This window comes from Phalangium opilio, unplaced genomic scaffold, assembly GCF_054372755.1.
Source record: "Phalangium opilio isolate 3A_F unplaced genomic scaffold, DU_Popi_V2 ptg000041l_1, whole genome shotgun sequence".
NCBI classification, from domain to species: domain Eukaryota; kingdom Metazoa; phylum Arthropoda; class Arachnida; order Opiliones; family Phalangiidae; genus Phalangium; species Phalangium opilio.
Window position 1 is genome coordinate 6,167,427 of NW_028324165.1, and position 14,200 is coordinate 6,181,626.

The 14,200-nt window shown below is 37.1% G+C and overlaps 1 protein-coding gene across 6 annotated transcripts in view; it reads right to left on the reverse strand.

Moving 5' to 3' along the window:
* Positions 1–11,873, reverse strand: part of PMCA (plasma membrane calcium-transporting ATPase 3) — a 111,925-nt gene extending 100,052 nt beyond the window's left edge. For 2 of the 6 annotated variants that reach the window (XR_016365827.1, XM_089835367.1), the window contains exons 1-2: positions 11,606–11,871; positions 10,978–11,043 (exon numbers count right to left, since the gene is read on the reverse strand). The gene's annotated coding sequence lies outside the window, so the exon portion shown is untranslated. Of the gene's footprint in view, positions 1–10,977; positions 11,044–11,241; positions 11,367–11,605 lie in introns of those variants that run through there. The other 4 variants (XM_089835372.1, XM_089835371.1, XM_089835368.1 and 1 more) reach the window with 3 other exon arrangements.
* Between the last annotated feature and the right edge of the window lie 2,327 nt (positions 11,874–14,200).

Genomic DNA, 14,200 nt, shown 5'->3' on the forward strand with positions numbered 1-14,200 from the left:
TTCTTCGCTAAACACTTCCATCAAATAACCAATTACAACCCATCGTTCCTCACAGCGAGGTAGGTGTCTGGCAATTGTCGAAATTCATTTTTCAGCACGTTCAACGTGTTGATTAATATATCTATGAACGTTTCAAACTAACTTTGGAGCGTTATCAAGGGTTATCAAGATACAAGAATGTCTTTGCTAGCGGTAACTGGGTTTACAGAAAAACCTTAGAAATAAGGGGTCGCCAATAAAGCGCCGAAAGAGCCGGGTGAAGCCGCAAAACTAAATTAAACCGAAGAAATATAATTTCTAATAGTACCAAAATATTGTGATTAACCTAGAGTTTAAAACAATTCCATTAAATTCTAAAATTAAAGGGTTAGGGGTTAAGGACAGTGAATGTCTAGATAGAAGTTATCGGTGCATTGGAAGAGCTACAGGCATTTACGTTGTATCTATCCGCCGAGTCGTTGCACGTGACTTTGCCCGATCACTACTCCAGAAAAAAGTAACACTACTACAAAAAATAGTTCCTGACACACCTCTACTACAAAACGCATGGTGGATTCCTTTAATATACAAATCATCTAGACAAATGAAATTGAAATTTTAGCAAGCCCCCGTATCTTACAGGAAGTTAAGTCTTCGCGTGTGTAGTGACGTCAAAGTTTGGTGGGGGAGGGGCTATCATCAAACCGATACTTGAAATAACCAATGAGGCAACGTGATAGAAGGTAATGGCGGGTTTTTGCTTCGCTCAAGGCAACCTTGGACTTAGGACCTACAGATACTTCGGAAATTGACCAAAACGTTCAGTAAATTCTAAAATGTCGTCTGCTATAAACAAGACAAGATATTCTTTTGAAACCGGTGTATCTCAAGACGTTCATGCCTTGACCACTTTGATGGAACTAATAGAGAATGACTTGGGGGTAAAACTTTGTCTTATTTAGGATTTTGGCGCCTACGCTGTAGGCGTGGAGAAAAGAGGGGAGATGGGGTAGAAATAATCTCCATAGCTATAACGTAGCGTTTGTACCCCCATCTACGAAACAGCAACGAAGTCCTCCCAGCATCCTCAGTGCCGATTTGGTAGGGTCTACGGTACGTAAACGTTGACAATGCCCGTTTGTGTCTTAAAAACCGATGCTAGATCGTGAGAACTAGGTTCTATTTTCAAATGGCGCTATGCGGCGTGCGCAAGGTACTATGGGGGGGGGCTATCATTGCAGGGCATGACCCATGAACATTTTTACTCCATGCCACTCTTTCCTCCAAGCTGTAGGCTTTTGGGTATCATGAAAGTGAACAGAGATGGCAATGGATCAACCCCCCCTTGTATGTCCCCCTTTATCTACATCGAAAACTTTTTCGTGTTTGATTGTAGGTGTCACTAACCCTTTAAAAGGAAACATTACCCCTTTATTACAGTAAATTAAGCTTAACCAAAGATGAAAATATAGCAGCGGTGGCGGCCCTGTTATGGCTGGATCTTGGGTCGATTATGTCAGAGCACTATGGGTGTTGTATTGTTGTTGTTGGGAAAGAGAGTGAAAGAACACGGCGCGCGACACGCCCTGTAAGTCAAAGGTTAGCCTTAGGCGCTATAGTCTCTTCTAAAATTATCAGAGAAAATATGACCCATATCAGGGCTGCCACACAATGTTCAGATTCAAATTCCCTGACTATTTCCTGGGATTTTGTATAATCTTTTTAGGACAAAATCGTCAGGTTTAACGGTACAGGTTTTCCCTGACTATTTTAGGCAAAAGTTCTAAATAGTAGCAATAAACTATTTAAGTAAATTGACAATCTTATCCAATTTTTCAAATTCCATAACCTGAAATTGCGCATATCATTAAATTTTAAAATAAAATTCCCAGTTTCGATTTATATTTTTCCAATACCCCAACTTCTTCCCGTGACCTTTCAAGCCAGTTATCAATTCACGTGACCTTTCAAAGGCCAGTTATCAATTTCCCGTGGTCTTCTCTCCTTCCCGTGACCTTTCAAAGGCCAGTTATCCATTCCTCGTGGTCTTCTCTTATACACGTTACCTTTCAAAGGCCAGTTATCCATTCCTCGTGGTCTTCTCTTATACACGTGACCTTTCAAAGGCCAGTTTCCAATTCCCCGACTTCTTCCCTTGACCTTTCAAAGACCAGTTATCTATTTCCCGACTTTTTCCCTTGACCTTTCAGGCCAGTTATCTATTCCCAGTGGGCTTCTTCCAGTGACATTCCAAAGGCCAATTATCAATTCCCCGTGGACCGGTTTCCAATTCTCCAACTTACTCCCGTGACCTTTCAAAGACCGGTTTCCAATTCTCCAACTTACTCCCGTGACCTTTCAAAGACCGGTTTCCAATTCTCCAACTTACTCCCGTGACCTTTCAAAGACCATTGTTCAATTCCCCAACTTATCCAGGACTCCCTAACAAGAGGTTTGCATACCCTTAAAAATTAAATGAATAATAATTTACAATATCTTCGGTTTAATTTGAGTTTATGACAAGTCAGGAGTGATATTTCAAGCGGTTCTCTTTTAGGGCTAAGGTAGGTACTAACTCAATTGGTGAGCGAGGAGTCTGCAAAAGTCACGTATTCCAGGTATTCGCCGAGCTATGTCCGAATTCACGGGCAAAATGAGATGAAATCCCCCCCCCCCCCGATAAAATACCCGCTCAACAAAACGGACAAAGTTAAAATTAATGCCATTTCGGTTATATAATAATTGAAAATATGCAAGGGATTCAAGTTGCAATAGCTGTGAAATCGTCGTGGCAACAGCTGCGTGTTGCTTTATCTACAGTATTGGGTTTACGTGTATCGTGTAAAATTGCGGTTTTTTTTTAGATTTTATAAGCAAGACCTTGTATTGGTTTCACGATCTAAATTCGGTTAACGTACAGTGTAAAATTGCAGCGGTAAAAGCGACAGCTGCGTTAGTGCGTTACATGAACGGATGTGGATCCTAGATTCAGATCATATTAATTTTATGTACGGACTAATTCAAGGTGTTTTTCCCATCAACTAGTTTCGTTTTATTAAAATTGGTTTTTCAAATTCTAGGGATTATCGTTCATATTTGGATGGGCCAATTGACCCAAGTCTTCGGACTTTTAATTTTAAATTTTATGATCCAATCGATATTTCCTAACGCCACTACCATTTTGAAACGGCTTGACTTTCCTTACAATTCATAATCCACCTTAATACACATTCTGACTTTCCTTACGATTCATAATCCACCTTAATACACATTCTGACTTTCCTTACGATTCATAATCCACCTTACAACACATTCTGACTTTCCTTACGATTCATAATCCACCTTAAAACACAGTCTGACTTTCCTTACGATTCATAATCCACCTTAAAACACAGTCTGACTTTCCTTACGATTCATAATCCACCTTAAAACACAGTCTGACTTTCCTTACAGTTCATAATCAACCTTAAAACACAGTCTGACTTTCCTTACGATTCATAATCCAACTTAAAACACAGTCTGACTTTCCTTACGATTCATAATCCAACTTAAAACACAGTCTGACTTTCCTTACGATTCATAATCCACCTTAAAACACAGTCTGACTTTCCTTACGATTCATAATCCACCTTAAAACACAGTCTGACTTTCCTTACGATTCATAATCCACCTTAAAACACAGTCCGACTTTCCTTACAGTTCATAATCCACCTTAAAACACAGTCCGACTTTCCTTACAGTTCATAATCCACCTTAAAACACAGTCCGACTTTCCTTACAGTTCATAATCCACCTTAAAACACAGTCCGACTTTCCTTACAGTTCATAATCAACCTTAAAACACAGTCCGACTTTCCTTACAGTTCATAATCAACCTTAAAACACAGTCCGACTTTCCTTACAGTTCATAATCAACCTTAAAACACAGTCCGACTTTCCTTACAGTTCATAATCAACCTTAAAACACAGTCCGACTTTCCTTACAGTTCATAATCAACCTTAAAACAGTCTGACTTTCCTCACAATCCAGAATCCACCTTAAAACACAGTCTGACTTTCCTCACAATTCCGTCTCCACCTCAAAACAGAATTAACACATCCTGATTTTCCTTACGATTCAGACTCCACCTTAAAACATTCTGACTTTCCTCACAAATTACAATTCATAATCCACCCTTAAACATTCTGACTTTCCTCACAAATTACAATTCATAATCCACCCTTAAACATTCTGACTTTCCTCACAAATTAAAATTCATAATCCACCCTTAAACATTCTGACTTTCCTCACAAATTAAAATTCATAATCCACCCTTAAACATTCTGACTTTCCTCACAAATTACAATTCATAATCCACCCTTAAACATTCTGACTTTCCTTACAACTCAGCCTCCACCTTAAAACATAATCCGACTTTCCTTACAATTCACACTCCACCTTAAAACACAATCTGACTTTCCTTACAATTCAGACTAAGCATTAGTCACTTTGCCAAAAAAATTAACAAAACCCTAAAAATTTTTAATTAACTTTCTTAAGACTTTCAAATTAAAACATCCCTTTCATTTTGTATTCGACACTTGCCACATAAGCCTAAATAAAAATATCACCAGTACAATCTTATTTGTACCCTAAAATATTTCGCATAAAATATTTCAAATTAATTTCAAAAGTGGATTTCACAACAATTTTGACACAAGTTCAAAATTCAAAAGGGTGTTCCCCGCGTCATATATTAGCGTCAAACCAGTATGTACCTCCAAAGCCCACTTCAGTTACTTCAAATATATGTCCAAACGCGTACATACATACATATTGACGTCATGGGAACCCACTTCCACGTCAACACCCTTTTAATCATTTATAAATTTATCTCAAAACTTCTAAATATCTTTCGTATATTTAGTGAAACGATGTGATATCAAACAATATAGGCCTACTTGACAATCAAAGGGTTAGTCGCAAATTATTTTAAGGCCTGATGAGCTCAATGGTTCTACGACGAAGCCACGCCAGGGATAGATTTAATTTTAGAAGTAGGAATGGAGAACGGCTAATTAGTATTTACTTCAGTCTGCCTCATAGCCCAGTATAGAGCCCCTCCCTCCAACACGTAACGAACAGTTTAAATTATCTTATTGGCAGCTCACTTAAACTACTTTTTGATGACGTTGCTGACGTGGACGGCGAAAAATACACAATTCCTTTTTACCTCTGTCGCTATGACCCGCCTCTTCTTTCATATCCCCCCCGTCCCGTGGAAGGGGGTCCGGGACTTTGACGCGCGCCCAGATTACTCTGTTCTCCATTCCTACTTCTAAAGTTAAATCTATCCCTGGCCACGCCTTAGAGTTTCCTGTTAATTCCATTTTTTAATTAAAAGAAAAAATGGTCGATAAATTTATTACGTCATACTGTCAACACTAAACGCGATGATTTCAATATCAAAATAAAAATTCAATGAAATCTTTCAAGCCCTAATTATTAAAATATTGGTTGCTTAGCAACGCTGTGACGTCATCATGAAATTGCGTAAATTTGTAAAATTAATTTATGGTTAATTACACGCGAATTTTTTAGATCCAAACCGGATAAATAATTGAATCATTTACTTTAAAAGATTATCACTTAAAATTTTCAAGTATTTAAATGGAAAACCCCATTCAAATAGATAAATATCACAATTCAAACAATGATTGTATTTCACCAATCTACCCAATAAAAACCAGCTTAAACCAAATTTACATTAAATACATCGTAAAATATGTTAATTTCCCTAGAAAAGAGTGTTAAAGAGGAATTTCAAATTTAACAATGATCTCCATATTATTTTGTGGAGATAAAAAGGAAGCGTTTAGGAATGTTTTTGTTATCAACGCTAAGATTTTTAAGAGTCCAGTATTGGTAATTTCAGGAATGCATACAGCTACTCGGAATAATTGAGTAGCCAGTTTCTCAACGTATCTAGGCGGAATTTGTGGGAAGAACTTACTATACTAATCATTATGAGCAGTGACAGTGTATTATCAACGCTAAGATTTTTAAGAGTCCAGTATTGGTATTTAGGGGAATGCATACAGCTACTTGGAATAATTGTGTAGCCATTTCTCAACGTATCTAGGCGGAATTTGTGGGAAGAATTAGGCTACAGACTAATCATTATGAGCAGTGACAGTGTATTATCAACGCTAAGATTTTTAAGAGTCCTGTATTGGTAATTACAGGAATGCATACAGCTACTTGGAATACTTGTGTAGCCATTAAATCAACGTATCTAGTCGGAATTTCTGGGAAGAACTTACTAGACTAATCATTATGAGCAGTGACAGTGTATTATCAACGCTAAGATTTTTAAGAGTCCTGTATTGGTAATTTCAGGAATGCATACAGCTACTTGGAATAATCGTGTAGTCATTTTCTCAACGTATCTAGGCGGAATTTGTGTGAAGAACTATAGAGTATAGACTAATCATTTTGAGCAGTGACTGAGTACAGAAAGCCGGCCCACTCAAACACGTATTGAAATTAACATGAGAAATATGGGGCGCAATTATTCCCACTAGATGTATGCATTCTTGGTAATTTAAATTGTAAAATTAAGGTATGCTATTAATCAATAAGGTTCTTGGTAAATTGCTGATTCTAATCATCTCTAGTTGTATTAACTCCAAAATCGCTAAGTTAATTGGTAATTTACGAAGCAGAGCTTTAAATTACGGCTTTATAACATAGCGTACCGTAGTTTAAAAAGTGGTCATTTATTACTAAGATTACTGCTAATTTTAGTCAGTTGATTTTAGCACTTAAAGTGCACGAATAAGTTAATACTACTAACCTAACTTAATACTAACTAAAACCAAAACCTAAACCTAACTCAACCCTAACAAAAACCGAAACTAAACCTAACTCAACACCAGCCTAATCTACCCAAACCTTAACCTAACTCAACACCAGCCTAATCTACCCAAACCTTAACCTAACTCAACACCAGCCTAATCTACCCAAACCTTAACCTAACTCAACACCAGCCTAATCTACCCAAACCTTAACCTAACTCAACACCAGCCTAATCTACCCAAACCTTAACCTAACTCAACACCAGCCTAATCTACCCAAACCTTAACCTAACTCAACACCAGCCTAATCTACCCAAACCTTAACCTAACTCAACACCAGCCTAATCTACCCAAACCTTAACCTAACTCAACACCAGCCTAATCTACCCAAACCTTAACCTAACTCAACACCAGCCTAATCTACCCAAACCTTAACCTAACTCAACACCAGCCTAATCTACCCAAACCTTAACCTAACTCAACACCAGCCTAATCTACCCAAACCTTAACCTAACTCAACACCAGCCTAATCTACCCAAACCTTAACCTAACTCAACACCAGCCTAATCTACCCAAACCTTAACCTAACTCAACACCAGCCTAATCTACCCAAACCTTAACCTAACTCAACACCAGCCTAATCTACCCAAACCTTAACCTAACTCAACACCAGCCTAATCTACCCAAACCTTAACCTAACTCAACACCAGCCTAATCTACCCAAACCTTAACCTAACTCAACACCAGCCTAATCTACCCAAACCTTAACCTAACTCAACACCAGCCTAATCTACCCAAACCTTAACCTAACTCAACACCAGCCTAATCTACCCAAACCTTAACCTAACTCAACACCAGCCTAATCTACCCAAACCTTAACCTAACTCAACACCAGCCTAATCTACCCAAACCTTAACCTAACTCAACACCAGCCTAATCTACCCAAACCTTAACCTAACTCAACACCAGCCTAATCTACCCAAACCTTAACCTAACTCAACACCAGCCTAATCTACCCAAACCTTAACCTAACTCAACACCAGCCTAATCTACCCAAACCTTAACCTAACTCAACACCAGCCTAATCTACCCAAACCTTAACCTAACTCAACCCTAACAAAAACCGAAAATAAACATTACCTAACCTAACTCAACACCAGCCTAATCTAACCAAACCTAAACCTAAATCATCCCAAAAACCAAAACTAAACCTAACTAAACACTAGCCTTAACGGTCATTAACTCAACCCTAACAAAATTACGATTCAACTACTATGAATTTAAGGATGATTTATAATTTGAACGAGAGACCGGACAGTTAGACCAAGGGGCCGATCACTAAGTTTAATCGGTGTACACGGCTGTGCCTTTGACTGTACTAAAGTGATAACACTTAATCTTTAAAAGCCCTGCCCTTGATAATGTTAAAATAATTACACTTAAAGGAATAGCGACGTGATTTAAAAATTATCTCAAATCTAAAGAAAACCTTACTTTTTTGAGAGTTTAAACTCTTCTGATTCCAAAAATATGCTTGATTAATATTTAAATATGAAGGAAAACACGGGAAAAAACACTTTGAAAACTTGAAATTTGGGGGGGCAAAAGCAATTTTGCGGAGAAGATTTTTGGCGGGTTTTTCTCCTTGCTACGTCACTCACGGCATCTCGCGGAAAAGCCAGGCGCGAGCGCCCGAGTCTACTAATGCCGCGCGAGTCTGAATAAAATAGGCTTAACGCGGCGCTGAGACACTTACAGGCGTCACGTGAGCGATATCTAGAGTGAAAATTTCTCCTTACTACGTCATCAAACGAAACAAAATCTCAACTAGGCCTTTTCCAAACACTAAACTTTGATTGCAATTTTACAAATTTCTACGAAACCAAATACAAAAGTAAACATATCATAATAAACTAGATTTTTCAAGGATTTTTTTAGCATTTTAAGTTTGTGGGTGACGAAAATTATGTCACTAACACTTTAATTCGTATTCGGTGTACGGGGAATCTTACAGTGGTTAGTCCCTCGAGTTAGACAAAGACTTTTGGTTTAATACTTTAAAACTAACGTTTCAATTGATGACAATTTAGGCCTATAACAATTAAAAAATAATTCATGCTAAGTGTATTAAAATTCACCACCGTTCTTGCTTATAAAATTAATTTTATATACAGGGTGTTCTGTAAAGTGTGATAGGAATGAAGTACTGTGGGTTCTATGACCGATTTTGAGTCAAGAATTAAAAGTTCTATGACACTTTGCAACAAGGGCCACTATTTTAAAGTTATGATTTAAGAGTGTTTTAGAGATGACCCCTTAAACGTAAGTAAGAAACTACCAATTTAATTAAGGGGTCATACGTAAAACACACAAATCATAACTCAAAAGTGGTCCGGACGACAAAATGTAACAGAAAATTTTCGATTCTTAAATCGCCCACAGAATCCACTGTACTTCTATTATACCACCCTGTACTAAACCGATTTAAATTTAATTATATATACAGGATGTTTCTGATAAGTCTGCTTTAAATTAAGGGGAATGTTCTTTGGGAAATCGATTTTGAGTCGAAAATATTCTATAACATTTTTGCCATCCGGGCCACTTTTTACGAGTTATGATTAAAGTGTTTTAGGGAAGACCCCTTAATTAAATTAGCATATTACCATTGTCTTCCAGTTCTTTTAATTAAATTTAAGGGGTCATTCATAAAATACATTTTTGCCATCCGGGCCACTGTTTTCGAGTTATGATTTGATGGGTGTTTTAGGAATGACCCCTTAATTAAACTACAAATCATTGCCTAAATCAGTTTCATAATTAAATTTAAGGGGTCATCCATAAAAGACTCCAATCTTAACTCGAAAACAGAGTGTCCCTCGTATCAAACAAAATGGAGATAGAAGTATAGAGTAATTTCGGTTAAGAGGGGGAGTGAACTGTGTATCCCCTACGTTAGGGGCAACTTTGTACTAGAGAACACTATTTGCCCCCGGAAGGGAAGGGGAGGGGGATATCACTAAGGTAAGAGATAGAGGGTTATGACGTTGCCGTATATGGGGAAGAAATTACTCTATAGAACATTTTCGACTCAAAATCGATTTCCCCCCTTAATTTATGCCAATGCCAGACTTATCAGAAACACCCTGTATACTTTAATACTTTAACTGCAGTAACCAGCTGCACTAACTTCACCCCCTTTTAAACTACCAAATTTTTCCTGCCGATTTCATTATATTAAACATAAACCTAGCTGCTGAATTATAACTTCGAAAAAGGCTTACCAAAAATAACAAAAAAAAACTTGTATATGGTCTTTACAATTAATATTAAAAATGTACGCATCATAAAACATTGAACAAAACACCATGAACAATAATTTAAAATTCAAGAAAACCTCTAGTTATAAACTGTCTGCGCTTTATTTTGCGCTGTCCGGGAAAAGGGGGGGGGGGCTAACAGTCCACAGGTGTATGTAAGTATATAAACAAATTATATACCAAGGCCCTAAAAATCAATAACTCACATAAACCCATAAAACCTAACTTAAAACCATTTTTTTTTCTAATCTTCCCCCTAGGCCAAAAAATTTATCGGGTTTTATAGTCGCTAATTATGAAACCGGACTTTCTCGGTGAACTTAAATTGAAAGACAATTTTTGACGACTGTCAATTACGACTTAGTTACGAGATTATGTCACCCCCACAGTACTACAGTAGTAATTGTTAAGCAGAGAAAAAAACCGGGTCGAAATATGTGCCCTAATTTCATTTCACACAAACTCAATATGACCCTAACACACGCCTAAATTTAAAGGGAGGTTTATTTTTACCGTAACAGCAAATAATGATTAAGATTTTTTCGAGAAAAGTAGAAAAGGTTGAGTTGAGCTATTTTAGTAGAGCAACTAACTTTCTTGGGCCTTGGCCAATAGTTAGGCTTAACAATTTTTCTATTTTAAAACGATATTTACGCGAAAAATTGGTTAAATTGTTCGATTAAGACGTTATTTAAGTGTTTTAAATAAAACCCCGGATAAAATTATCATTTTAATACCGAATTAGGCCTAAGTTTTGATCAACCGGCGAATTGGTATGGGTAGCCCTACCCTTCAGAAGTTCAGATTGAAAAGGTTAGAAAATTTTCGGGTAAAAACTCACCTAATTTTCATAATCCAAGTTGATGATAACGTAGATTTAAATACACATCAACAACCACAAAGAAATCTGAATGATGGGATTAAAAATAATAGGTTAATTACTAAACTTTTTGGCTTTAATTCGCTGGCGTTAAAAATGAGTTTAAAAATAAAGTCAAATATCGAATTTTTTCGCCGACGCAAGGCTTAGGGGGTTGATCGACAATTTAATTTCAAAGTAATTGTAATTAGTTGGTAGTTAATCCTAATTAGGGTTAAGTTATACCGATTACTACGCGGCGAGAACACTCGCAGTCGGCGACGATCTTAAGCCTAGGATTTTTTTATTAAAAAGTAAAAGCTGCGGGTAAAATTGGTAAGAGAGAAACCGGGCCAGCGCAAAACTGTGTCACCTCGACCCCGCCATTCCGTACAATTTCTCCGCGGCTAAAGCGAACCAATTGTACAGTACTGGGCGACGAGGCTTAACTCGCCTCCTACGATACGGGGGAAGAGCCGCTCGCTAAGTTCCAATGGGGAAAGCCTGGAAAGGGGGAAACGTTAGGCCTAAGCGCCGACCGACCGAAAGAGTTTACCCTTTGCCAAGACGTATATTAAAGAGAAATTAACGAATTAGGCTTAATTTTTACCTCTTTGACGAGAAGATCTAATCCTCGGTTAACGGGAAATTCGATTTCGAACGCCTAAACTCGGGTAATTTTCGCGTTAAAAAAAGAAAACTTCGCGGCGGCAAGAGACCTCCAGACTCCGGGATCGAAAAATCTCCCCGAAAAACTCCTACAAGCAAAATTTCCTATCGGAAATCCACAACGCGGGTTGCTAAAGAGAAGCCCGCAGCAGCCGTAGGGAGGAGAGAGCGGTAAAATTTCCCGTATTTTTCCCTTTTCTTCAACAGCAGCGCACTCTCTCTGCAGCGACGAAATCCTCCAAGCGGCTCAATCGTGTAATTTCCCAGTTTCTGGAACGCGCGCGAGAGTCCCGCGACTTGCAGAATCCACAAGAAAAAGGGCGGGAAAAAATCGTTAAGCCTAATATACTAATTTAATAACTAAATTTTACTTAACAATAAAAACAATAAATTATTTTAGAAGATTTGACACTTTATAGTCACCTACTATTATCTTTTAAAAGGGATTTGTCTACAAAGCAAATATTATCTTATCTTAAAACTCAACAAGGTGACAAAATGGATCGGCAACTTTTAAAAGAGGATATTAGGCCTACCTCCACCACCGTATCTAGGTTTGCCGTCAAAACTCGTTTTAGTTCGTGCGTCAGTGACACTTTTGCATAATTTTATTGTTGCATTTATTTCGGTTTAAAAGTTACTTAATCTTGAATTATTAACGGATATTACAGCAGTGTGCTTGATTTTAAAACGCGATCAAGTTAAATTTCCCATAATCGGGAAATATCTCTTACGGCAGTATCATTATTCTTTCTCAATTTCCTCTTGGCATAGACGTATTTCCTTCAATTTGTAATATTTCTTCAATAATTGTATTTATCAATCTTTATTAATCACTTAAAATGCAATCGGAATTTGATTTCTAATGTACGATACGGATTTGAGTCAATATATGTGAAATTCTTTAATTCCGCTGCTTACATTAAACTGGGCAATAAAGGTTCAAATTTTTGTGTACGTGAGTTCAAGCTGATAATTATAAAAAACCGTCTTGGTTTGGACCAAGGCCGAAAAAACAAACGATATGTTTGAGGTTTATCAATTGACTGAAGTTTCAGATATTGAAATTTTTTTCTAGTTATTTTTATCCACTCAATCCTTAATCAATATTTAATTCAATCAACTGATTTTACTGTTAATCGATCTAGTCCCTCTAAATTAATTGAAAAAATTACATATCTACGCTTTTTCAAGAACAATTACATTTCCCGAAAACATTTTATCATGAAATTAATTATTTTGAAGGGAGTACTAGAGCTCGGAATTTGTATAACTTTTGTTGCTTAGGTACGATCTCTTGAATATCAATCAGATCTATCCATTCAAATAATTTAAGCCTATCTATATTTTCCAAAAACCTTATTCGAAACCAAAACCATAAATGTGTAATTTTATCCGTTCATGATTTCGTAGCGTAATTTTGGATTCGTAAAGGAGTAGACATAATCTTTTGCGTACGTTTTAAGAGCATTAATTAACAGATAAAATAATTAAATAATAATTTTTAACGTCAATTAAATACGTTTCTTTATTTACAAATAATATTGTTACCGGATAGTTTAATCTGCAATTAAAGTAGGTGTATATAATTTGATAAAAAACCAGCAACCTTATCTAATCCGATTTTGCAATACTATTTTTTATTCAGAGTTAAGTTAATGCTTAACACGGATTTTCAACTGTCAGTTTATAATGATCTGGCGGGTCACTCGGGTGGTCGTGAACGGTGGTACTAGTGTTTCGGAATGTTAGTGCATGTAGACCTTGGTTAATGGCTACAGGTTGTTCTTCAGAACTCAGTTTACCTGAATCGTCGCAACCTGACGTTGCACAAACGTGAAGTGACTGTTGGCGGCATTTCAACATCTCATATCGAGAGTCTTACCATGGCAAAACAATTTGCAAAATGACTGCACTGTGATAAATAAGTACCAACGTCTTATTTGTTGTATATTATGTGCAAAATTAGTAACTATTTCTTACAAAAGTGCGTCGTATACCCAAGGATCCAAGACCAACATAAGGACAGGGAACTTGAAATACCACGTTGAGAAGAAACATCCCAAATATAATACTGATCGCGATTATCAATGGTGAATTGCAATAGCTAATACCTATAGATGAATAGAAATCATACTTTTGTAAACAGGAGAAGTCCATATCCAGTGCATAAACAGGTTTAAAAACGTCAGACTTCAAATATGGCAATTCTTTCAACAGCCCGCATATTATCTTCACCTGTTTTTCCGTTTCCGTGGTATTCGTTTTGAGGGTTGTTTTGTTTGTACCCAACCGCATTTCTGCAAAAGCGCCTTCAATGTCGCTGTTTATCAGGATCTCATATCTCTTATCATGCTTCTTGAGCTAATTTTAACGTGTGTTCTTTCCCTAGTAGCATTTTCTATCCGTTTTGTAGTCGGATTATTGTCGGTACAGGCGGTTAGTTGTCCGAATCGGTTAAACGTCGGTAAACGTCTTCAAACCACCTTAAGTCGGATACACGACTCAAAACACGACGTGGAATGCACCTTGCCTA